This window comes from Musca domestica, unplaced genomic scaffold (assembly GCF_030504385.1).
Source record: "Musca domestica strain aabys unplaced genomic scaffold, Musca_domestica.polishedcontigs.V.1.1 9, whole genome shotgun sequence".
Classification (NCBI taxonomy): Eukaryota; Metazoa; Arthropoda; class Insecta; order Diptera; family Muscidae; genus Musca; species Musca domestica.
The window spans coordinates 4,885,493-4,899,979 of NW_026712435.1; positions in this window are offsets into that span (position 1 = coordinate 4,885,493).

The window sequence follows — 14,487 nt, forward strand, 5'->3', positions numbered from 1 at the left end:
CTATACGAAGACGTGGACCACCTGCACAGACAATTTTCTGACATGGGCTGAAGTATCCATTACGAACTTCACATACGAAATCTGAAACAATCCCTGTAAATAATGTCGCTAAAATCATTAAAATACCGAATATCGGGGGGTACCGTTATATGGGGGCTATATGAAGACGTGGACCTACATGGCTCATTCTTTGACTTTGGATGAAGTATCCATTACGAACTTCAAATACCAAATTTGAAACGATTTCGGTAAACAATGTCGCTAAAATCATCAAAATACCGAATATCGGGGGTACCGTTATATGGGGGCTATATGAAGACGTGGACCTACATGGCTCATTTTTTGATTTAGGATGTAGTATCCATTACGAACTTCAAATACCAAATTTGAAACGATTTCGGTAAACAATGTCGCTAAAATCATCAAAAAACCGAATATAGGGGGGTACCGTTATATGGGGGCTACAGGAAGACGTGGACCTGCACAGATAATTTTCTGTCTTAGGCTGTAGCATCCATTACAAACTTCAAATGCCAAATTTGAAATAATTCCGGTGAATAATGTCGCTAAAATCATCAAAATACCGAATATCGGGAGGTACCGTTATATGGGGGCTACATGATAACTTGGACCTACATGGCCCATTTACGAACTTAACCTGCCTACTGGGAAAAAATACATGTGTGCAAAATTTTAGCCTTCTATCTCAATTTGTTCGAAAGATAGCGTGATTACAACAGACAGACAGACAGACAGACAGACGGACAGACAGACAGACAGACACACAGACAGACAGACGGACATGGCTAAATCGTCTTAGAATTTTACGCTGATCAAGAATATATATACTTTGTTGGGTCTGACATGAATATTTCGAGGAGTTACAAACGGATTGACAAAATTAATATACCCTCCATAGTATGGTGGAGGGTATAAAAAAGCTGTAAGTTCGGCCGGGCCGAACTTTTAATACCCTCCAGCATTTGGTACAAATTTGGCAATTTCCAAAATTAAAACCCGTTAAAAATTCTGTTAAAATCTTAAAAATACCGAATGCTTATACGACGACGTGGGCCTGCATAGGCAACTTTTGTCATAAATTATTACAATATTTAAATGCGAAACTTGAAGAAAAATCTGTTTATAATGTAGCTAAAATCGTCAAAATACCGAATATGGGGGGTACCGTTATATGGGGGCTATACGAAGACGTGGACCTGCACATACAATTTTCTGGCATGGGCTGAAGTATCCATTACGAACTTCACATACGAAATCTGAAACAATCCCTGTAAATAATGTCGCTAAAATCATTAAAATACCGAATATCGGGGGGTACCGTTATATGGGGGCTATATGAAGACGTGGACCTACATGGCTCATTCTTTGACTTTGGATGAAGTATCCATTACGAACTTCAAATACCAAATTTGAAACGATTTCGGTAAACAATGTCGCTAAAATCATCAAAATACCGAATATCGGGGGTACCGTTATATGGGGGCTATATGAAGACGTGGACCTACATGGCTCATTTTTTGATTTAGGATGTAGTATCCATTACGAACTTCAAATACCAAATTTGAAACGATTTCGGTAAACAATGTCGCTAAAATCATCAAAAAACCGAATATCGGGGGGTACCGTTATATGGGGGCTACAGGAAGACGTTTACCTGCACAGATAATTTTCTGTCTTAGGCTGTAGCATCCATTACAAACTTCAAATGCCAAATTTGAAATAATTCCGGTGAATAATGTCGCTAAAATCATCAAAATACCGAATATCGGGAGGTACCGTTATATGGGGGCTACATGATAACTTGGACCTACATGGCCCATTTACGAACTTAACCTGCCTACTGGGAAAAAATACATGTGTGCAAAATTTTAGCCTTCTATCTCAATTTGTTCGAAAGATAGCGTGATTACAACAGACAGACAGACAGACAGACAGACGGACAGACAGACAGACAGACACACAGACAGACAGACGGACATGGCTAAATCGTCTTAGAATTTTACGCTGATCAAGAATATATATACTTTGTTGGGTCTGACATGAATATTTCGAGGAGTTACAAACGGAATGACAAAATTAATATACCCTCCATAGTATGGTGGAGGGTATAAAAAAGCTGTAAGTTCGGCCGGGCCGAACTTTTAATACCCTCCAGCATTTGGTACAAATTTGGCAATTTCCAAAATTAAAACCCGTTAAAAATTCTGTTAAAATCTTAAAAATACCGAATGCTTATACGACGACGTGGGCCTGCATAGGCAACTTTTGTCATAAATTATTACAATATTTAAATGCGAAACTTGAAGAAAAATCTGTTTATAATGTAGCTAAAATCGTCAAAATACCGAATATGGGGGGTACCGTTATATGGGGGCTATACGAAGACGTGGACCTGCACAGACAATTTTCTGGCATGGGCTGAAGTATCCATTACGAACTTCACATACGAAATCTGAAACAATCCCTGTAAATAATGTCGCTAAAATCATTAAAATACCGAATATCGGGGGGTACCGTTATATGGGGGCTATATGAAGACGTGGACCTACATGGCTCATTCTTTGACTTTGGATGAAGTATCCATTACGAACTTCAAATACCAAATTTGAAACGATTTCGGTAAACAATGTCGCTAAAATCATCAAAATACTGAATATCGGGGGTACCGTTATATGGGGGCTATATGAAGACGTGGACCTACATGGCTCATTTTTATACCCTCCACCATACTATGGAGGGTATATTAATTTTGTCATTCCGTTTGTAACTCCTCGAAATACTCATGTCAGACCCAACAAAGTATATATATTCTTGATCAGCGTAAAATTCTAAGACGATTTAGCCATGTCCGTCTGTCTGTCTGTGTGTCTGTCTGTCTGTCTGTCTGTCTGTCCGTCTGTCTGTCTGTCTGTCTGTCTGTCTGTTGTAATCACGCTATCTTTCGAACAAATTGAGATAGAAGGCTAAAATTTTGTACACATGCTTATTTTGCCAGTAGGCAGGTTAAGTTCGTAAATGGGACATGTAGGTCTATGTTATCATATAGCCCCCATATAACGGTACCTCCCGATATTCGGTATTTTGATGATTTTAGCGACATTATTCACCGGAATTGTTTCAAAGTTGGCATTTGAAGTTCGTAATGGATACTACAGCCTAAGACAGAAAATTGTCTGTGCAGGTCCACGTCTTCGTGTAGCCCCCATGTAACGGTATCCCCCGATATTCGGTATCTTGATGATTTTAGCGACATTGTTTACCGGAATCGTTTCAAATTTAGTATTTGAAGTTCGTAATGGATACTAAATACTAAGTCTAAAAATGAGCCATGTAGGTCCACGTCTTCATATAACCCCCATATAACGGTACCCCCCGATATTCGGTATTTTGATGATTTTAGGGACATTATTTGGCGGAATCGTTCCAAATTTAGTATTTGAAGTTCGTAATAGATACTGCAGCTTAAAACAGAAAATGGGCCATATAGGCCCACGTCTTCATATAGCCCCCATATACCGTACCCCCGATATTCGGTATTTTGTTGATTTTAGCGGCATTTTTTACCGGGATTGTTTCAAATTTCGCATGTGAAGTTCGTAATGGATACTTCAGCCCATGCTAGAAAATTGTCTGTGCATGTCCACGTCTTCGTGTAGCCCCCGTATAACGGTACCCCCCATATTCGGTATTTGGATGACTTTAGCTACATTATAAACAGATTTTTTTTCAAGTTTCGCATTTAAATATTGTAATAACTTATGACAAAAGTTGCCTATGCAGACCCAAGCCGTCGTATAAGCATTGGGTATTTTTAAGATTTTAACAGAATTTTTAATGGATTTTATTTTTTGGAAATTTCCAAATTTGTACCAAATGGTGGAGGGTATTAAAAGTTCGGCCCGGCCGAACTTACATCTTTTTTACTTGTTTGATTTAGGATGTAGTATCCATTACGAACTTCAAATACCAAATTTGAAACGATTTCGGTAAACAATGTCGCTAAAATCATCAAAAAACCGAATATCGGGGGGTACCGTTATATGGGGGCTACAGGAAGACGTGGACCTGCACAGATAATTTTCTGTCTTAGGCTGTAGCATCCATTACAAACTTCAAATGCCAAATTTGAAATAATTCCGGTGAATAATGTCGCTAAAATCATCAAAATACCGAATATCGGGAGGTACCGTTATATGGGGGCTACATGATAACTTGGACCTACATGGCCCATTTACGAACTTAACCTGCCTACTGGGAAAAAATACATGTGTGCAAAATTTTAGCCTTCTATCTCAATTTGTTCGAAAGATAGCGTGATTACAACAGACAGACAGACAGACAGACAGACAGACAGACAGACGGACAGACAGACAGACACACAGACAGACAGACGGACATGGCTAAATCGTCTTAGAATTTTACGCTGATCAAGAATATATATACTTTGTTGGGTCTGACATGAATATTTCGAGGAGTTACAAACGGAATGACAAAATTAATATACCCTCCATAGTATGGTGGAGGGTATAAAAAAGTAAGTCAAAATGGAAAAAATCATGCAAAATAAAACATTACTATTGTACATTTCAAAAGTCAAAATGAAAATGTTAATATATCATATTTTTACGTGATTTTTTTTGGATATTATCCTTTTCGGAGAGGAGACAATTCCGAATTTGTATGGATCGTTAAAATCAGTCCAGCGGTTCTTAAGTTATAAGCGTAGTAACTAACACAACTTTCTTTTATATATAGAGAGAGATATAGATTAAAAAGTACTGACAACGACAGTTCTTCAGCACCAAATAAATACTTAGGGGGATGGAAAGTCAACAGTATCTCGTGCAATAATTTTCAAACCGATATCTCCTCTATATTGGCAAATATAAGGATTTTAGATAAATCAAAATCGTGGGCGCAAAAGTGGGCTTGGTCTATATTTTTTTCTTTAAAAACCTAACTCGGGGTATGACGAAAGTTTTTACAAAAAATTATGCAAATCGGTCCAGCCGTTTATATATATATATATATATATATATATATATATATAGTATATATATATATATATATATATATATATATATATATATATATATATATATATATATATATATACTAGCTGGCCCGGTCCGCGTTGCCGGCCCATAGTTTTTGTCTATTATGCATATTTGTCAAAGCATGATTATTCAAAGATATGAATGTTATAAATGTTCACGTACTGGTCGATTAGTTTTTAATTTTTAGTCAAATGAGCAGTAATTTGGAATTTACTGTACTTTGTACAACTCGTAATTGAGGGCTAATTGATTTAAGAATAGGCAAAGTTAATTACTTTTTTAAACCCATTAGCACCTCAGATTGTGCATTAGAGTCCTCATAAGTCCCCCTAACCATGTCGGTCTGTTTGTCCGCCAAAAGGTGGACTTGAGGAGATACTATTACATGGAGAAAAATCTAAATTTGTAGATTTGTTGAAATTTTTATGTATTTTTAGCCAAATCCTTTGAAATATGATAAAATCAGGAGGTACCTTTATATGGGCACTACTGCGAAACATCGACCTACATTGAAAACTTTCTTCACCCCTTATAATCCACGATGACAAATTGGGGCCAAATCAAAAATAAAGCAGAACAACATAGCATGTCAAACTGAAAAAAATCAAGTGATTTAAATAAGTAAAAATAGTTTTATCCACCTCATAATTGAGGGCAGACTGATTTCAGAATAGTCAAATATAATTACTATTTTATACCCATTACCGTAAGATGGGAATTAATTTTATTTGTCATTAAAATTGTAAGTTGGAGACCCCATAAAGTCCATATTTTTCATCATAGTATAATTCAAAGGCGATTCAACAAGTATTCGGTCCCGTGCTACTTTCTTATATTTGTAATTTGTTCATGTTTCCACAATTTATTTCATACAGATATACATCCCAAATCTACGTTCCCAACCAATATTCTCTTGGGGGTTACAAATTCAATAGAATACAAAATTTTCTTTTCTGACCACACATTAGATGTGAAAGTGGACTTGGGGATACTCCAAGTGGGGACTTTACTTAAAGAAATTTCTATGTGGCAATTATCTGTATGATGGTTCCTTACCACAGGGTAGCATAAATACAATTTTTAGCCAAATCAATTGATGAATGTGGTCAAGGCCAATATGGACCCTACTCTGAAAAATAATAATTTTATGCGAAGAGGTTCTCTACCCCTTAGAAACAAAGATGCCAAATAAGGCCAAAAATAGAAGAAAGTGGCGAAGACCCCAAAAATAGCTTAAATCATACGATGGTTATGTAAATATGAAATCGGGTTGTACCCTTATCCGTGAGTTATGATCGATATTATGACCTGCAAAAGCGATTTAATGTATCTTGAATGCTTGGGAAGAATTTCTGGAAGGATAGAAATCCTTTTCTTAGAAAAAGTCCCATTCGCTCTACTATTTTGCACACTTTATACTTGGTATTTTACTGATTGTACTCTCAAAAAATTTTGCTGTTTTAGCTCTCATTAGACGGATTATTGTCACATGAAAGAAGTAGGTCCACGCTTTGAAATGAGCCTCATAAGGCCTTTTCGGTCACTTTTGTTTGATTGTGTGTGTGCGCATCTTCCAGCTGAATGATTTAAGAATAGCCAAAGTTAATTTCTTTTTTAAACCCATTAGCACCTCAGATTGTGCATTAGAGTCCTCATAGGCCCCCCTGACCATGTCGGTCTGTATGTCCGCCAAAAGGTGGATTTGAGGGGGTACTATTACATGAAGAAAATTCTAAATTTGTAGATATGTTGAAATTTTTATGTATTTTCAGCCAAATCCATTGAAATATGGTAAAATCAGGAGGTACCTTTATATGGGCTCTACTGCGAAACATCGACCTACTTTATCGAAATAATTTAACGCGGTCACACCAAAGTTAAAAGATTAAGATTGGTTTTTCAAAATCGCAAAAATCACGAAAAAGGAGATCTCAAAAATTCTCAAATCGGGAAAATATCGAAAAAAAAATTTCGGACGAAGATATATATGGGAGCTATATCTAAATTTTGACCGATTATCTCCAATTTCAATAGGGTTCGTCCTTGGGCCAAACAAATGATTTGTGCAAAATTTCATCTGGATAGGACAATAAATACGAACTGTACTTTGTTTACAAAAATACATGGACAGACGGACAGAGGGACGGACGGATGGACGGACAGACGGACGGACGGACATGCATAAATCGACTCAGAATGTGATTCTATGCAGATCATCAAAAGGAACTATGGGTCTATCTCGTTTCCTTTTGCCTGTTACAAACAAATGCACAAAGACATAATACCCTGACCACCTTGTGGTGTAGGGTATAAAAACGGCAGACCGTTATGGGGCTCATTTCAGAACGGGGACCTACCTACTTCTTTCACATGACAATAATCCGTCCAATGAGAACTCAATATGCAAAATTCATTGGGACTGAAATCAGTGAAATACCGAATATAAAGGGCGCAAAAAGAAGAGGGAAAAGGATTTATATTCTTTCAGAGATTCTTCCTTAACTTTCACGATACCTTAAATAGCTTTTAATTAAGGAACCGGACATTTGTTTAATCGTCTTTGAATTATACTATGGTAAAAGATATGGACATTATGGGGTCTCCAACGCGCAATTTCAATGACAAATACTACTTATTACTTTAAAAACAAGTAAAAAAATTATGTTCGACCGGGCAGAACTATTATTATCATCCACCTTAGGATAAATTAAACATTTTTATATAAAAGTATCTGAATTCAAGCGTGTTTCACTTTAAACTTCATATACCAGAAAGATGGTTTGGTTAACTTAGTCAAAGTTAACTTATCAAAAAACCATAAAGTGAATGAGGCCGTTATATGGGGCCATACCAAAAGGGGAACCTCTGTTGACAGTTTTATACTTCAAGGATTGTCATCTATCAAACCTTCTAAGATACCAAATTTGAAAGAATTTTGTGCGTAAATGTGACTAGGATTATCAACATACCCAATATCGGTAGGTATCGTTATATGTGTTAGACAAATCCGAGGAGAAATGTGGCAAACATCATCAAAATACCGAATTTCGAGAAATACCGTTATATGGGGACTATACCAAAACGTGGACCGATAGATCATTTTCAATACCAACCACCCTATACACAATACAAATTGTTCTGCTAAATTTTGATGCTCTACGTCAAATAATGTAGGCTTTATCGAAATTTAAAGAAACAGACATACAGACGGACAAATCGACTTAGAATTTTGTGCCGATTAAGAATATACATATGTATATTCTATGGGGTCTATGACGAACATTTATGGATGTTACAAATGGAATGAAAAAGTTTATGTACCCTCCTTTCCAAAGTATATATATATATATATATACTAGCTGGCCCGGTCCGCGTTGCCAGCCCGTAGTTTTTGTCTATTATGCATATTTGTCAAAGCATAATTATTCAAAGATATTAATGATATAAGTGTTCACGTACTAATCGATTAAAAGGCTTTTTAAATACCTGTACCCATATTTAAGCCGTGGGCTTCAATATTTAAACCGTGGACTTCAAAGGTGTGGATGTGCTATACAAATCTATTAAAATGTATATATCAATCTTATCCCCATGTAAGGGATCAAATTAATTTTTTGTATGGTAAAAATCGTAGCATAATTTTCCATTCAAATGAGCAGTAATTTGGAATTTACTGTATTTTGTACACCTCATAATTGAGGGTTGAATGAATTAAGAATAGCCAAAGTAAATTACTTTTTTAAAGCCATTAGCACCTCAGATTGTCCATTAGAGTTCTTATAAGTCCCTCTAACCATGTCGGTCTGTTTGTCCGCCAAAAAGTGGACTTGAGGGGGTACTATTATATAGAAAAAAAATCCTAAAATTTGTAGATATGTTCAAATTTTTGTGTAAGATTTTCACCCCCAAATACACATTTTTAGCCAAATCCTTTGAAATATGGTAAAATCAGGAGGTACTTTTATATGGGCACTACTCCGAGACATCGACCTATATTGAAAACATTCTTCTAGCCCTTATAATCCAATATGAAAAATAGAGACCAAATCAAAAATATAGCAGAACAACAACAACTGAAAAAAATTTCGCGTGATTTAAATGAGTAAAAATAGTTTTATCCACCATATTTTTCATCATAGTATAATTCAATGACGATTCAACAAATATTCGGTCCCGTGCTAATTTCATATATTTGTAATTTGTTCATGTTTCCACAATTTATTTCATATAGATGTGTATCCCAAATATACGTTTCCAACCAATATTGTCTTGGGGGTTACAAATCCAATAGAATACAAAATTTTATTTTCTGACCACACATTATATGTGAAAGTGGACTTGGGTATACTCCAATGTGGGGACTTTACTTAAATAAATTCCTATGTGGCAATTATCTGTATGATGGTTCCCTAACCCCTTAGAGACAATGATGCCAAATATGGGCCAAGCAATGAAAAAAGTGGCCAAGACCCCAAAAATAGCTTAAATCATATGATGGTTATATAAATATGAAATCGGGATGTACCCTTATCGTGAGTTATGATCGATATCATGACCTGCAAAAGTGGTTTAAGGTATCTTGAATGTTTGTGAAGAATTTCTGGAAGGATAGAAATCCTTTTCTTACTAAGAGTCTCATTCGCTCTACTATTTTCCACCCTTTATATTTGGTATTTTACTGATTGTACTCCCAAAGAATTTTGCATTGGACGGATTATTGTCACATGAAAGAAGTAGGTCCACGCTTTGAAATGAGCTCCATTTGGCTTTTTCTGTCATTTTTGGTTGTTTAAATGTGTTCGCATCTTCCATCTGAACCACGATGTCGGCCCTGTAATCGAAAATTAGATGTCAGTTAACATCGTATTTCGCACTTATTTCATTTTTTTTTGGTGAAAAATTGTATATAGTGAAAAATTATTCTTTATTTTGTTCATAAAAAATCCATTGAATTCAATATGATAATACAAATTGAAAAAAAATGACAAAAGAAGAATAACAAATTGAAAAAATCTTCAACCTGTTCGCTGATTTATTACAGCAAATGTTTAAAGACCCTTACTATCATTTTAAAATTCGTTTCCACTGAAAATTTTTTCGATTTTTTCCCGATTTGAGAATTTTTGCAATGAGATCTCTTTTCCGTGATTTTTTTTAGCGATTTTGACAAAGTAATTATTTTTTAATTAATAATTATCTTTCTTTTGGTGTGACCGCGTTAAATTATTTCGATATCATCTATTCCGTTTCGCCACCATATAATTCGGTACTACGCTTCCATGTAACCCGCCATCAAATAAAATATAAAAAACACTACAAATGTACATTAGAAAAAAGTAAGTCAAAATGGAAAAAAATCATACAAAATAAAACATTACTATTGTACATTTGAAAAGTCAAAATGAAAATGTTAATATATCACATTTTTACGCGATTTTTCTGGATATTATCCTTTTCGGAGAGGAGACAACTCCGAATTTGTGTGAATCGTTAAAATCAGTCCAGCTGTTCTTAAGTTATAAGCGTAGTAACTAACACAACTTACATTTATATATATATATATATATATATATATATATATATATATATATATATATATATATATATATATATATATATATATAAAAAATATATATATATGTTCCATCTGGCCCGGTCCGCGTTGCCGACCCGTAATTTTACTTTGACAAATATGCAATGTATATTAAAATGTATATATCAATCTTATCCCCATGTAAGGGATCAAATTAATTTTTTGTATGGTAAAAATCGTAGCATAATTTTCCATTCAAATGAGCAGTAATTTGGAATTTACTGTATTTTGTACACCTCATAATTGAGGGTTGAATGAATTAAGAATAGCCAAAGTAAATTACTTTTTTAAAGCCATTAGCACCTCAGATTGTCCATTAGAGTTCTTATAAGTCCCTCTAACCATGTCGGTCTGTTTGTCCGCCAAAAAGTGGACTTGAGGGGGTACTATTATATGGAAAAAAATCCTAAAATTTGTAGATATGTTGAAATTTTTGTGTAAGATTTTCATCCCCAAATACTCATTTTTAGCCAAATCCTTTGAAATATGGTAAAATGCGAAACATCGACCTACATTGAAAACTTTCTTCACCCCTTATAATCAAAGATGACAAATAGAGGCCAATTCAAAAATATAGCTATTTTACATCCATTACCGTAAGATGGGAATTAATTTTATTTGCCATTTAAATTGTAAGTTGGAGTCCATATTTTCATCATAGTATAATTTAATGACGATTCAACAAATATTCGGTCCCGTGCTACTTTCTTATATTTGTAATTTGTTCATGTTTTCACAATTTATTTCATATAGATGTATATCCCAAATCTACGTTCCCAACCAATATTCTCTTGGGGGTTACAAATTCAATAGAATACAAATTTTTCTTTTCTGACCACACATTAGTTGTGAAAGTGGACTTGGGGATACTCCAATGTGGGGACTTTACATGAATAAATTTCTATGTGGCAATTATCTGTACGATGGTTCCTTACCCCAGGGTAGCATAAATAAAATTTTTTAGTGGTCAAGACCAATATGGGCCCTACTCCGAAAATTTTATGCGAAGAGGTTCTCTACCCCCCTTAGAAACAAAGATGCCAAATAAGGGCCAAAAATAGAAGAAAATGGCGAAGACTCCAAAAATGGCTTAAATCATACGATGATTATTTATGATCGATATCATGACCTGCTAAAGCGATTTAAGGTATCTTAAATGTTCAGGCAGAATTTTTGGAAGGATAGAAATCCTTTTCTTACTAAAAGTCCCATTCGCTCTACTATTTTGAACCCTTTATATTTGGTATTTTACTGATTGTACTCCCAAAAATTTTTGCATTTTGAGCTCTCATTGGACGGATTATTGTCACATGAAAGAAGTAGGGCCACGCTTTGAAATAAGTCCCATTAGTCTTTTTCGGTCATTTTTGTTTGTTTAAATGTCTGCGCATCTTCCAGCTGATTCACGATGTAGGCCCTGGAGTTGAAAGGTAGATGTCAGTTACCATCGTATTTCGCACTTATTTCATTTTTTTGGTGAAAAATTGTATATAGTGAAAAATTATTCTTTATTTTGTTCACAAAAATCCACTGAATTCAATATGTATTACAAATTGAAAAAAATTGACAAAAGAAGAATAACAAATTGAAAAATCTTTAACTTGTTCGCTGATTTCTTACAGCAACTGTTTAAAGATCCTTACAAAGTTTGTCAATAGAATGTACTTTTATTTTAAAATTCAATTCCATTGGAATTTTTTTTCGATATTTTCCCGTTTTGAGAATTGTTGCAATGAGATCTCTTTTTTCGTGTTTCTTTTTAACGATTTTGAAAAAGTAATTTTCTTTTAACTTTGGTGTGACCGCATTAAATTATTTCGGTATCATCTATTCCGTTTCGCCACCACATAATTCGGTACTACACTTCCATGTAACCCGTTATCAATTTCAGTTCTCAAGAAATCAAGTCAATTAAATAAATTGGTATTAATATTCGAATTCAAAAATAAAATATAAAAAACACTACAATGTACATTAGAAAAAAGTAAGTCACAATGGAAAAAATCATGCAAAATAAAACATTACTATTGTACATTTCAAAAGTCAAAATGAAAATGTTAACATATCACATTTTTACGCGATTTTTTTTGGATATTATCCTTTTCGGATAAGAGACAATTGTATGAATCATTAAAATCAGTTCAGCGGTTCTTAAGTTATAAGCGTAGTAACTAACACAACTTTCATTTATAGATATACTAGCTGGCCCTGTCCGCGTTGCCGGCCGGTAATTGTTGTCTATTATGCATATTTTTCAAAGCATAATTATTCACAGATATGACTGACATAAGAGTTTTAAAATACCTGTACCCATATTTAAGCCGTGGGCTTCAAATGTGTGGATGTGCTACACAAATCTATTAAAAAGTATATATCATCTTATTCCCATGTAAAGGATCAAATTAATTTTTAGTATGGTAAAAATCGTAGCAAAATTTTCTAGTCAAATGAGCAGTAATATGGAATTTACTATATTTTGTACACCTCATAATTGAGGGCTGAATGATTTAAGAATAGCCAAAGATAATTACTTTTTTAAACACATTAACACCTTAGTTTGTGTTTTAGTCCTCATAAGTCCCCCTAACCATGTCGGTCTGTTTGTCCGCCAAAAGGTGGACTTGATTATATGGAGAAAATTTTAAAATTTGTAGATATGTTGAAATATTTGTGTAAGATTTTCACCCCCCAAATACACATTTTTAGCCACATCCTTTGAAATATGGTAAAATCAAGAGGTACCTTTATATGGGCACTACTCCGAAACATCGACCTGCATTGAAAAATTTCTTCTACCCCTTATAATTCAATATGACAAATAGAAGCCAATCAAAAATATAGCTATTTTACAGGCATTACCGTAAGATGGAATTAATTTTATTTGTCATTTAAATTGTAAGTTGGAGATCCCATAAAGTCCATATTTTTCATCATAGTATAATTCAATGACGATTCAACAAAAATATTCGGTCCCGTGCTACTTTCTTATATTTGTAATTTGTTCTTGTTTTCACACTTATTTCATATAGATGTATATCCCAAATCTACGTTCCCAACCAATATTCTCTTGGGTGTTCCAGTATTCGGCACTTTTAGGATTTTCGCGTTTTTAATCGCTCACCATCTGAGTGAAACTTTTCATTATTACAAAGTTAATTTATTCTGATTCGAAATTTTGTATAGTTTTTGCAATAATAAATAAAGTTTAAATAACTTTTTATTAAATTTCATAAATTTGTAGTTTATTAAACAATGCTTTTTGCCAGTAGTAGGCCACCCCTTGCCAATTGTCGGTATGGCATTTTCCAACAGTTGGCATACCAATTTTTTTGTAAGAATAATAATAATAATAATAAATTAATTCATTAAAATATAATATTTTTGTTTAGTTAAACTGATTCGACGTCTTTATTGTACTTTTCTTAAGAATATGGATTGTTGAGGACCTTCACAGACAAAAATTTAATTTTTATTAGAATATATCATCTTTTCTTAGCAAAATTGTGCACAATGATAGCTGACAATATATTTGAAGTAAACAAAATACATTTAGTTATAATAGTTTCATTTATTTGGGCTTAAAAATAAAAGTGCCGACAACTGGGACATGCCGAACTTAGGCTCATTTACCTATATAGTGAAAAATTATTCTTTATTTGTTCCCAAAAATCAACTGAATTCAATATGATAATATAAATTGAACCAAATGACAAAAGAAGAGTAACAAATTGAAAAAATCTTCAACTTGTTCGCTGTTTTTTACAGTAACTGTTTAAAGATCCTTACAAAGTTTGTCAATAGAATGTACTTTTATTT